Source organism: Sorex fumeus, unplaced genomic scaffold, assembly GCF_029834395.1.
Source record: "Sorex fumeus unplaced genomic scaffold, SorFum_2.1 ptg000114l, whole genome shotgun sequence".
NCBI lineage: Eukaryota > Metazoa > Chordata > Mammalia > Eulipotyphla > Soricidae > Sorex > Sorex fumeus.
The window spans coordinates 657,453-669,981 of NW_026606171.1; positions in this window are offsets into that span (position 1 = coordinate 657,453).

The window sequence follows — 12,529 nt, forward strand, 5'->3', positions numbered from 1 at the left end:
GGGACCCAGAGGCTTTAGGCTGTGGAGTGGGGCCTGTGCCAGGGTGCAGGGTTCGCACGTGTGAGCAAGTGATTGTGGGAAGGTCCCCTTAGCCAGGATCGCCTCCAGCTCCGGGAAGGCTCAGAGGGGGGTGGGTCCTGGACTGAGGGACCTGCACAGGGTGGGGCTTAGCCCTCTCAAACCTGCCAGCACTGGTCTTAGCTTGGCTGTTTCCAGAGCCTTTGACCCTGGCATCACTAGTGTAGAATCTTCAGATTCACTTCAAAGGGCAGGGCCCCAGCCCCCTTGCAGCAGAAAACCCAATTCACCTCTGTGCTTTGATTGGCTGTTGTGATGGGAAAAGGCGACCCAGTGGCTCATTCCCTGTGGGTGGGTGACGTTTGCAAGTGAAATTTTTTTCTTTTCTTTTTTCTTTGTTTTCTTTTCACATATTTATTTATTTATTTATTTTTGGGTCACACCCGGCGATGCACAGGGGTTACTCCTGGGTCTGCACTCAAGAATTACTCATGGCGATACTCAGGGGACCAGGTGGGATGCTGGGAATTAAATCTGGGTCGGCTACATGCAAGGTAAATGCTGTGCCGGCTCTGCTTTTCCTCCAGCCCCTTCATTATTTTTTGGTTTGGCTTGTGTACCATATCTGGAGATGCTCAGGGTTTACTTTTGGCTCTGCAGTTGGGAATTCCTGTTGATGGTACTCGGGGATCATATGGGATGCCAGGGATTGATCAGGGTTGGCAACGTGCAAGGCAAATTCCTTTACCCACTTTACTGTCTCTCGTCCCAACTTTTATGTCTTATTTTCTAGGTCAAGAATTTCTGCTTCCTAAGTTCCAGTTGCAAAGCATTGTTTCGTGTGACACTGTCCCAACTTATAAACATAAAAAACCCAAAATCCTCATTGATCCTGACATTGATTCAATTAGGTTAGATGATTTCAATGGCCCCTGCATTCTCAGCTTTGTGGGGACTCGGCCTTGCCTTCGTACATGCATCCCGAGCTCTGTACTGAGCTACAACCGAACCCAGACTTGGGTGTATTTTTTTTGCTTGAAACTGGTGCTTCCTTTTTCTGTATAGAAATAATTTCCACTTAATGTGTTCTTCGTTGAGTTGAGAAAAAATGGACACATGTAATAACAACACTTCTGTCAATTTTTCATGAACATCGTGCAAAACTATTTGGTCATTCCAGGAAAAGCCATATATGTGTCAATAATTGTATTTCCATGGTGGAAATGTTAGACCTCAAACCTGCAGGGTTTGACTTTTTTTTGACATGGAGACCCTCAAGAAATCAAGAAATAATTGTAAACCTCCTCTGCTGTTCTCTAGGGAAGCAACCAGCCTCAGCGGAATGTCTCTGATCTTGTGCACCGTGACAGTCTCGAGTGAGCAGTAGTGCCTGCATCACTGTGGGGATTCTGAGACAGGCAGGAATTCTTCAGATGGGAAAAATCCCAGGGCTGTTAGCAGCACGGACACAATTTGAGTCAGCCACCACACAAGTGCCATCACCTGAATATCCACACAGGAGAGAAATTGTAAACATGTAAAAAATGTGGGAATGCTTAGATCTATCCTCATACCTGATTATACATAGGAGAATTCATACAGGAGAGAAACGCTATTCATCCAAGGAATATGGGAAGACCTCAAGACTTAGTATGCATAGGAAAATTCATTTAGAGAGACCTTATTTATGTAAGGATAAGGAATTTTGAAGACCTTTATTTCCTTCTCAGGGGTTTCTGTGCATAGAAAATTCATGCAGTAGAGAAACGTTACTCATGTAAGGACTGTGGGAAGACCTTTACTTTGTACTCAGAACTTACTAAGCACAGGCAAATGCACACTAAAAGAATCCATATATATATATATATATATATAGTGTGAGTCTATATATATATAGTCTATATATATATATTTGGAAGGCATTCACTTACCTCTCACTCATTATTACATATAAGAACATTCATACTGGAAAGAAACATTATGTATGTAAGGCAAGCAGGAAGGCCTATATTATTTCCTCTAGCCTTAGTGATCACAGAAAATTCATATGGTAGAGAGCTTACATATGGAAGGACTGTGGGAAGGCCTTCATTCAAAATTGATATTTTACTAAACAGAAAATTTCATACCAGAGAGAAACTCCATACATGTTAAAAAAGGCCTTTGCTCTACATTCAAGCCTTAGTATGCATAGGAAAATTCATAGTGGAGAGAATCACTTAATCACTTAATCACTTAATCCCCGTTATTCATCGATTTATTCGAGCGGGTGCCAGTAACGTCTCCATTCATCCCGGTTGCGTGCTAGCGTAGCCCAATGGTATCTGTTCGTTTTAGGAACATGTAGAGCCTCAAACCGATCATTTAGGGTCTTGACAAAGAAGTCTGACCATCTTATAGGTGGGCGTCCACGTGATCTTTTGATGTCTCGTGGAATCCAATCAGTAATGGCTCTAGTCCAGCGGTTGTCTGTAAACCTCATTACATGTCCAGCCCATCTGATTTTTGATGTCTTGGCAAATGAGACAGCGTCTCTGATTCTTGAGCGTTGACGAAGATCAGAACTCCGGATTCTATCTCTCATTTGAGTGAATCGTGATATTCCAAGCATAGTTCTTTCGATTCCTCTTTGAGAGACCCGAATAGTGTTCTCATCCTGTTTTCGTAGGGTCCAGGTCTCTGAGGCATATGTTAATGCAGGAAGAATAGTGGAATCAAAGAGATGTGCTCGTAGTTGGAGGTTCTTTGTCCTTTTAGTTATTTCTTCAATGCTCTTGAAGGCATTCCAAGCCGCTCTCTTCCTCCTGCGTAACTCAGGTGCCAGGTCATTCATCATGTTGATTTCTCGACCTAAGTATATATAACTGTTGCATTCGGAGATGGTGGTTCCGTTGAGAGCGAATGGAGCGTCAGGAACAAGGCTGTTTCTCATAAACATTGTCTTCGTAAGATTCAGCTGTAGTCCAACCTTTCCACACTCACGGTCAAAGTCCGCAAGCATTTGTGCCGCTTGGCTGATGTTTGGTGTTATTAGAACGATGTCATCAGCAAAGCGGAGGTGGTGTAGTTGCCGACCATCTATCTTCACTCCCATGTTTTCCCATTCTAGTCGTCGCATGATGTTCTCGAGGGTGGCACTGAAGAGTTTTGGTGAAATGGTATCACCCTGCCATACCCCTCTCTTGATATGGATGATTACTTCTTTGTAGAATGGTGAGATCTTGGTAGTGAATCCGCAATAGAGCTCACGAAGGATCCTGATGTATTGAGTTTGTACGCCCTGATTGGCTAGGGCTTCCATGACCGCTTCCGTCTCAACAGAATCAAAGGCCTTCTTTAAATCAATGAACGTTAGACAGAGCGGCATCTTGAACTCCCGAGATACCTCAATGAGCTTGGTTATTGTGTGGATATGGTCGATGGTACTGAATCCTTTTAGGAATCCAGCTTGTTCACATGGTTGTCCTTCATCTAGTGTTCTGCTAATCCTATTCAGGATGACTCGAGTGAATAGTTTGTAGATGACAGACAATAGGCAGATTGGGCGATAGTTGCCAATGTCGTGGATGTCTCCTTTCTTGTATAGTAGTACAGTCTTGCTGGTTTTCCATTGGGATGGAACCTTGCATTCAGACAGGTAGTGTGTGAAGAGTCGAGCTAATGTATTGATGAGTACTGATGGTAAGTTCTTCAGTTGTTCAGGTCTGATCTTGTCTGGGCCAGGTGCTTTTTGTTTCTTTACCGACGAGATGGCATGTTGGATTTCGGAAGGGAGAACATTGGGAACGACATATCCATCATGTGGTATGTGGTATGTGGGCAAGTGGATGTGGCTATTAAAGAGATCTGAGTAGAATTCATGAATAATCTTCTCCATTGTCCTTCTGGAAGATGTGATAGATCCATCATGATGTCGGAGGGCAGTCATCTTGGTTTTGTAGTTGGTGAAGGACAGGCGGGCATTACGAATGTTTTTCCCAGCTTCTGCTGCATCTACCAGTACTGCTGCTCTCCTGTTTTTGAGGTCATCCTTGATGGCTTTTCTGCACTGTTTTGCCAGTTCGGACGTTTGCTTGTGGTTGCCTGAGGCACGTGCCACGCCACGTTGGTGAATAAGTTCAAGAGTGTTCGAAGAAAGACGGTTTTTTGTGGTTATCTCTCTCTTGGCATTCCTTGCACAATCATGGAGGTGCTGAATCATTCGATCGTATTCCTCATCAATGTTGTCAATGACGGCATCTTCCCATGTTGCTGCAACAGAGCCAAAGAGTTCCCAGTTGGTGGTTGTTCTGGGAGTCTTCTTCTTAAACCTTGCATTCTTTTCTCCTCGTTCTGTGAGGTAGAATTTTGCACGAAGAAGACGGTGGTCCGATCCCGTTTGGAATTTTGGGACAACAGCAACATCGGTTAGGCAAAACCGCCGATTGAATATGATGTGGTCTATTTCATTGTGGAACCGTCCATCGGGAGACTCCCATGTGGAGAGAAGTCTTACATATATCAGGAATGTGCAAAGGCCTTCACTCAACCGGCAACTCTTCTTACAATCCATAGGAAAATACAAACTGGAGGGAAAACTCATGTTTGTAAATGTAGGAAGGCCTTTGTGTGCCTCTCTAGCCTTTGTAGTCTTTGTAAAATGCACATGGGATGAGTTGACCCCGAAGAACTGTCCCCAAGTTTAGAACAATCCCCCTAGAGAAGACGAGTTTTATTTAGACCAGGAAGGTTAGGAGGGGGCTACAAAAGTGCAGCCCAGAAGCTAAGAATCCAGCATGAAACACTTCCCATGACATCATCCTGTAAGGGAAAGGTACTCCGTGATTATCACCAGGGCTATAGTTATGCCAGTGTCCCGGCATTTAAACTTCACAGTGTGTTAACTTGTAAATAACAGTCTTGGTTATGGAAGACAGGAGGAAAGTGACTAAATAAGTACCAAATATAAAAGGAAAAACCTCTTGAACCAAAAAAATCTTTTAAAAATTAAAGAGACAGTCTTACCAACCCTAAAACCAGATATAACAATGTTCACATGAATTTGTTTTCTCCACCTATTGATATTAATATTGCAAATTTGTTATCTCAAATTTTATTTTATTCATTTTTTTGGCCTTTTGGGTTACATCTGGCGATACACACAGGGTACTTCTGGCTATGCACTGAGGAATTATTCCTAGCGGTGCTTGTGGGACCATATGGGATGCTGGGATTCGAATCTTCATAGGCCGCACAGGATCCCCTGGGTGTCCCGAAAGGATCTCTCCGCACTTGTAGCCTGGCCCTTTAAGGCTGCTGGTGGAAACGGAAGTGACGTCACAGACAGGGCCTTCCTGGTACCTGTGTTCTTGCTGACAGAGATGGTTCAGTCAGTCCCAACATTGTTACCTGGGTGAAGGATGGCATGGAACTACCTGGAAGCGGTTCTTGAAGGCGGATTTTGGGGCAGGAGAGGGGCGACTCTCCGTCTCTGCACTGTGAGCAACGCGTTAGCGTGGGGGACGCTTTTACGCTGGTTTCTCACTTGTTCCCCAACATCCAGGTGTTCCTGAGGCATGGCGGAGGCTTTAGGGGGACAGGGAGCTTTGGGGGGCAAGGTGGGGGCTGTACTGGGGCGCAGTGTTGCGGGTGTGTGGGCGTGGTCCATGGGGGCCACTGAGGCCTTGATGGCCTCTATCTCCATGATGGGGCAGCGGCGGGTGGGGGAGGGGCTTAGCACGGGGGTGCTGGACCTGCACAGGGCGGGGGTCTTGGCTGTCCCAACCCTCCCGGTAGTCCCATATTGTAGCCTTTGGCCCTAATCTCGTAGCTGTAGAACCTCCAGATTTGAAGGGCAGAGCCGCAGTCCCCCTCACCCCCCCCCATGATAAGGGTCCCCTTGCTGTACATCATTTTCATTGCCGCTGTGTTGGTTCGTGACATTCGGGGGCAGTGGACCTGCAGGTGGCTGGGTTTGCCAATGAACATATTCTCTTGGGGCTGTTTTTGGTTTGGGGGTTGTTTTAGGGGGCGTTGGGGAGAGGGGGCATCCTCAGAGATTTCAGGGCTACCTCTGGCTCTGGGCTTAGGTATGATTCCTGCTGGTGTTGCTGCAGGACATAGGTACGGGGAGAATTTACCGGGTCAAGGCAAGTGCCCTACAGACTTCATTGTATGTCCAACAACACTATTGGTGTTTTTTTTTCAGATCACAAGTTTCATCTCATGTTAAGTTGCAAAGCACCCTCCACTCTTCATCTCTTCCTGAGCGGGTGACCTGTGGCTATTGGGATAAATTCTGAGGGTAGAGATTTTTGTTGTCGTTTTTTAAATTTTTCCCTTTTTTTGAAGGAAGATACTTGTTTATTTGTGTGTGTGGGAGGGAACTTTGATCAGGACTCCTGGTACTTTTGGAAGAAATTTATGTAGGAAGGGGCAGAGCGAAAGTACAGCAAATACTTGCCTTGCACACAATAAATTTGGGTTCAGTCCCCTGCATCCTAGTGATCCCCAAAGCTTCCAGGTTTGAAACCCTGAGTGCAGAGTTAGGAATACCCCCTGAGCAATGCTTGTGATGGCTCAAAGAAAAACACACACACACATACACACTTGCACACACAGGAAAACATGTACTTGCAAGAAAAGAGAATAATAAGCCTTCCGTGAAACTATGGAAATGCCAGAAACCAGAGTTTTAAGAACCCACTCTTTTACTATTGAAATGTTCCTCTCTAGTTTTACTTTGCACATGATTTTTGTTTGTTTGTTTGTTTTGCTTTCTTATAGTTGTCCTGTTGTTGCTGTAGTTTTGGACACTCCATGTAGTGTTCTGCCCTTACTTCTGACTCAGCTCAGGGATCACTGCAGCCAGGGCTCAGCGTGGCCAAGTATCGTACTTGGGTCAGCTGAGAGTAAGACCACTCCACCCCCAAAATAGAATATTTACAGTATAAGTAATCTTGAGAAGTTCCAAATGACAGGCACAGTACATAATATGGTCCTTAGTAAATAAATGCCTTGGATATTTGGATTTATTTTCTATAAACCTGGGTGATTGCATCGTTTTCAAATATATTCCTGCACAACAGGAGCGAGTATAAGATGAGACTCATGCAGATGTACTGATGCAGGATTAGAGTAAATCAGGACTCAGACGGGCCCAGGTCCAGCAGGACAGAGCACGGCTCTACCTCAGGCTTATCTGGACCCAGGAGTGACCTTGTTCCCCTGGACAGAGTGTACAGGTGCATGCCCTTGTCCACCCTGCAAGAGAGTGGCTGAAGGTTTGTCTACCCTAAGTCCCAGTCTTTCCCCATGTCAGAGCCTCATTCCAGGCTGTAGTTCCCAGGGGGAGTACTGCTACCTGCCTGCAGGGGGTGCTGGTACTCCGGAACTCCTGAGTCCCCTGGCTCGGCCTCTAGGGAATTTTTTGTGCTCCATGGAGGAATCTGAGGATCATAGAAGGCTGCCATTTCCACTGCTTTCACCCCGTCTTGATGACTTCCTCACGCAACTCAATGTCAGTTGCCTTGTACCAACCTGCCTGTTTGTCCTTGAATCAACCCACATGTGTTTTTCCTGATGGACTGTGTGTAAGATCATTGTTTCAATGTTATACTGGCCAGTGCAGGATCGGGGGTCTTCCTCTTATCCTCAGGCCCCCACTGTGTGAGCAAACACTTTAGCAGCTACCTCTCCACTCCTTTATCCAGTCCGTCCTCCTTGCAGCATGAATTCACCTGGGTGGGCACAGAGGGTCTCTGCATCTGGACCATGGCCCTTTAAGGCTCCTGGCAGAAGCAGAAATGATGTCATAGACGGGCCCTTCAGAAATCCTTTCTGTTCTTGTTGTGGTTGCCTGGCTCTGGCCGCCATTGGTCTCGTGGGTAGAGAAGGAACTGGCGCCTGGCCTGACAGGGAAACTGTGAGGCCGATTTTGTGGCAGAACGCAAGTGGCCTCAGGTGATCACCCTGCGTCTTGGCACTGTGAGTGGTGGGGCTGCGCCAACTTGGGGGGGTGCTTTTACGCTTGCTTTCCACTGTTCAGTATGTCCAGGCGGTTCCTGAGGTGAGGTAAGGCGAAAGCTTTCAGGGGACCCAGAGGCTTTGGGTGGTGCAGTGGGGGCTGTGCCAGGCACAGGGGTCGCAGGTGTGAACAAGTGATCCTGGGATTTCCCTTGGCCAAGATCTCCTCCAGCTCCTGGAAGGGTCAGAGTCCGGTGGGTCTGGGGCTCCGGGACTTGCAGAGGGCGGGGCTTAGCCCTCCCGAACCTCCAGCACCTGACTTTGCTTGGCCCTGTCCGGAGCCTTTGGCCCTGGCATCCTTAGTGTGGCACCTTCAGGTTCACTTAGAAGGGTGGGGCCCCCGCCCCACTGCAGCAGGGGACCCAGTCGTCCTCTGTCCTTTGTTTGACTGTCCTAATGCGGTGGGGCCACCCAGTGTCTCAGTCCTTGCAGGTGGGTGGCGATTGCAAATGAAACTTTTTCATTATTATCATTTTGGTTTGGCTCTTGTACCACATCTGATGGTGGTTAGGGTTTACTTTCGGCTCTGCAGTCGGGAATTCCTGCTCGTGGTACTTGGGGACCATAAGGGATGCCGGGACTTGATCTCGGTTGGCTGCATGCAAGGCAAGTTCGTACCCACTTACTGTCTCTGGTCCCAGCTTTTGTATTTTTCTCTAGGTAAAGAATTTCTCCATCCTAAGGTCCAGTTGCAAAGCACCCCACGCATGTAATCTCTCCCTGACCAGATGACCCCCAGCTGTTGTGAGTACTGGGGGTAAAGTTTTGTTTTCCTTTTTTAAGAGAAATAGTTGATTTTCGGGGCGGGGAGGGGTGTTGTTGGGGAAGCTTTGTTCAGGGTCACTCTTGATGTGGTGGAAATAATTCACTTAGAAAGGGCCAGAGCAATAGTACAGCAAGTAGGGTACTTTCCTTGAAGCAGCCAACCCAGGTCTCTCTATGTCTAGTAATTTTATAGTCCCTGAGCCCCACTAGGACTGAACCCTGATCCCAGAGCTGCAAATCCCTGAGCACTGCCAGTTGTGGTCTAAAATTGAAACATGTGCATGCACATACACATATACACAGAGAGGCTATTAGAGCAATGAGAGAGAGGAGGAGTATTCACGAGAAATCATGAATTTTTGCAGAATAGAAAAATACAGAAAAAGTGGCTTAAGAATCCACTTCAAATGTTTCACTCTAGAGTTTGTCTTTATCCTAAGTGTTTTAGGTCTGATCAGTAAATTTCCACTTTTGCTCCCCCCAAAGATGGTTATAGTGCTCTTATGAGCACTCCTAATCTATCCTTACATCATAAAGTCAAACCTTCTGGTGACTCTAGACTTTGTATCTGCAGTCATTTATTTGCATTTCCCTTTCCGCTGTAACCTGTATAATCTATAATCTATCACTATAGAGCAATGTTCTTTGCTTCAAAACAGAAAAACCATTCATGATAAGCTCTTAATATTTATGAGTTAATTGACTCTAAATATATATACTGCTGGCCATCAATCATAATTACTTTACTCAGGCTTCAGTTGCTGTAGTCGCTAACTCCAGAAAGCTGGATCCCAGCCAGCTTTTAATCTTAGCTCCTGGACCCCAGAGAAGTAAGTTTTGGGATGTTTCTCTACTGTGTGTATTGATAATTTCAAATATTAATACGAAGTAAACTTAATTGTTTAGTATTTACGAGCAGGGAAGGAGAAAAGCAACACAGATGCATATAGCCCATGAGCGAATTTCTCAGCAAAGTCTCCCGCAGAACGTCTCCTTGAGTTAATTCCCCTGCAAAGAATTATCTCTGTTGAAACGCTTGACCTCTGTAAATGGTGAATCACAATACGTGACGTTCTGTACCTCAGAACCCCTCAGATGTTCTATAAGTATGCTATTCGATTCTGAATTAAAGATTGACTATGCACTATCCATTGGCCATCAGTTGTTGTGGTCCCTGTGTCTGTATTTCTTTGGAGAGACAGAACACTGAACGTGTTACCATGTGACCTACCAACTCACTATTCTTCACATCTGGCGACCTGGTGTGTATGCCTCAGAATTGACACTTGGGTATTTTTTGTTGTTGTTCTCTTGTTTCATTATAGTTACCTTTTGAAGTTGCAGTATTTTTGGTAATCACCATTCATTGTCCGTGGCTTATTCCTGCCTCTGATGTCAGGGATCATTTCCTACAAGGATCAGGGGCCCATATATATTCTAGTATATTGAACCTGGGTCAGCCAAGTGCAAAGTGAATGTCTTATCCACTGTATTACCACTCCAGGCCCCAAGATATAATATTCATAGTTTCAAAGTAGATTCACTCTAGAAATTCCTGTTGTTAGACACACATAACATCATGGGTCATAGTAAACACCCTAGTTACTTGGATAGTTTTGTGATACAACACACTTTTTACATGGTTTTCAGAGTGATTCTTGCAAAATAGGAGCAAGTGCTGGATGAGGCTCATGTGCTGATTGGGGATTACAGTAAATCAAGACCAGGATGGGTCCAGGTCCAGAGGGTCAGAGCTGGGACTGCCTGGGGCCTACTCGAGCCCAGAAGTGACCTTGGTTCCTGAAAGAGAGCTCCCAGGTCCGTGTCCTACCCACTCTGCAAGAGGACAGCTGAAGTTTTGTCCACCCTGAGTCCCTGTGACTGGCCCCACGGCAGAGCCAATAATGGCGCTGTGGTCACGGGGGCCTGCAGGGGCTGCAGCTACGTGAGAGTTCCTGGCCTCAGAGTTAGTCTCTGGCCTTTAGGAACTTCCTGTGTGGTTCCCTAGGTAGAGTACCGGACTTGGGCAGCACTGGGGTTTCCTCCCCTGTAGGCCTCAACCACTCCTGTCCTGACAGCAGCTGGGTCACAAACCATTTCTCTCTCCCCGAGAGACAGGAACATCTGTCAGTGTCTCGCCGTGGATGTTTCTGTGAACCAGTGTCCAAACATCCAGCTGGTCACTACCTTTCTCGCTCCAATGCAGGGACTTCTGGTCAGGTGGGGGCCGGGGCTGGTTGTGCTCCTCTCTGGTGCCCACGGCTCAGGTACTTGCATGGAGCCTCCTGTTGGTCCACAGGAAAAACAGGCAGGAGATGGTGAGATGGCCTCTGCCACACCATCTTCAGGTGGGAGAGTGAGAAGACAACGCAGTGCAGTGACATGTAGTACAAACTTCCCAGGCTGATCGTCTCTGATTGTTTTAGGAAGGAGCCTGTGGATCCGGCTCCTGGCCTGATTAATCAGCTCTGTTTGAGGCCGCTGTTTTATTTTTTTTTTGATTTGAATAAAGTAAAGGCCCTCCCGTTGATCATTGATTTGCTCGAGTGGGCCCAGTAACATCTCCATTGGAGATTTTGTTGTTACTGTGTTTGGCATATCGAATACATCACGGGTGGCTTGCCAGGCTCTGCCGTGCGGGCAAGATACTCTCGGTAGCTTGCCGGGCTCTCCGAGAGGGGTGGAGGAATCGAACTCCAGTCGGCCATGTTGGCTGCGTGCAAGGCAAACGCCCTACCGCTGTGTTATTAGTGGTGCTCAAGGATCATTCCTTTCAAGACTGGGGTACCAACTGTATAGGGTGCCAGGGGTCCAACGCTGATTAGACTTATTTGTTTGTTTGTTTTTGGAAGATGTTTAAGGGGAGGGGCCATACCCAGTGATGCTCAGGTTATTTCTGATTCTGTACAAAGGATAACCATCTGCCAGTTCTTGAGGAACTATAAGGGACGGCGTTATTACCAGCCCTTAATGCTGTCCCAGACCCACTGTTTTGTTACTCTACCCTGCTGCTTTGTTTTCTTTCATGTTAATTTTTGTGCTTCAGTGTATATCCTCAGGCTTCCTCTTGGCTCTGTGCTCCAGATTCACCTCTGACAGGCATCAGGGGAATCCAGGTGTGCTGCTTATGTATGTACTCTGATGGCTACAAATGTCTCAGACCCCAGGACATGTAAAGGTAAAGGTAAAGGTAAAGGCCCTCCCGTTGATCGTCGATTTGCTCGACCGGGCCCAGTAACGTCTCCATTGGAGAATTTGTTGTTACTGTGTCTAGCATATCGAATACTCTCGGTAGCTTGCCGGGCTCTCCGAGAGGGGCAGAGAAATCGAACTCCGGTTGGCCATGTTGGCCACTTGTAAGGCGAACGCCCTACCCGATGTGCTATCGCTCCAGGATATGTGTTTCTCCTATTTTGTCCTTCCTGCTCTGAGAGCCTCACCTGCTCAGTCACACAGTCTCATGTTCAGATGATGCTGTGTGTGCAGGTCTGGGCATGTGCCTGTCCCAGGGATTTGGGGCAGAGAACCTTAGGATCAAATCACTTTTACCATCTTTGAGATGAATTCGGGGAATCCTTTATATTTGTTAGGACTGTGGGAACCCATTCAGTTACTCCTCCTTATTACACATAACTTACATGTGTAAATGATGGGGAAAGTCCTACATTATGCCCTCAAGTCTTAGAATTACAGGAAAATTGGTCTTGGAGACAGACTCTACATATATAAGGACTGTGGGAAG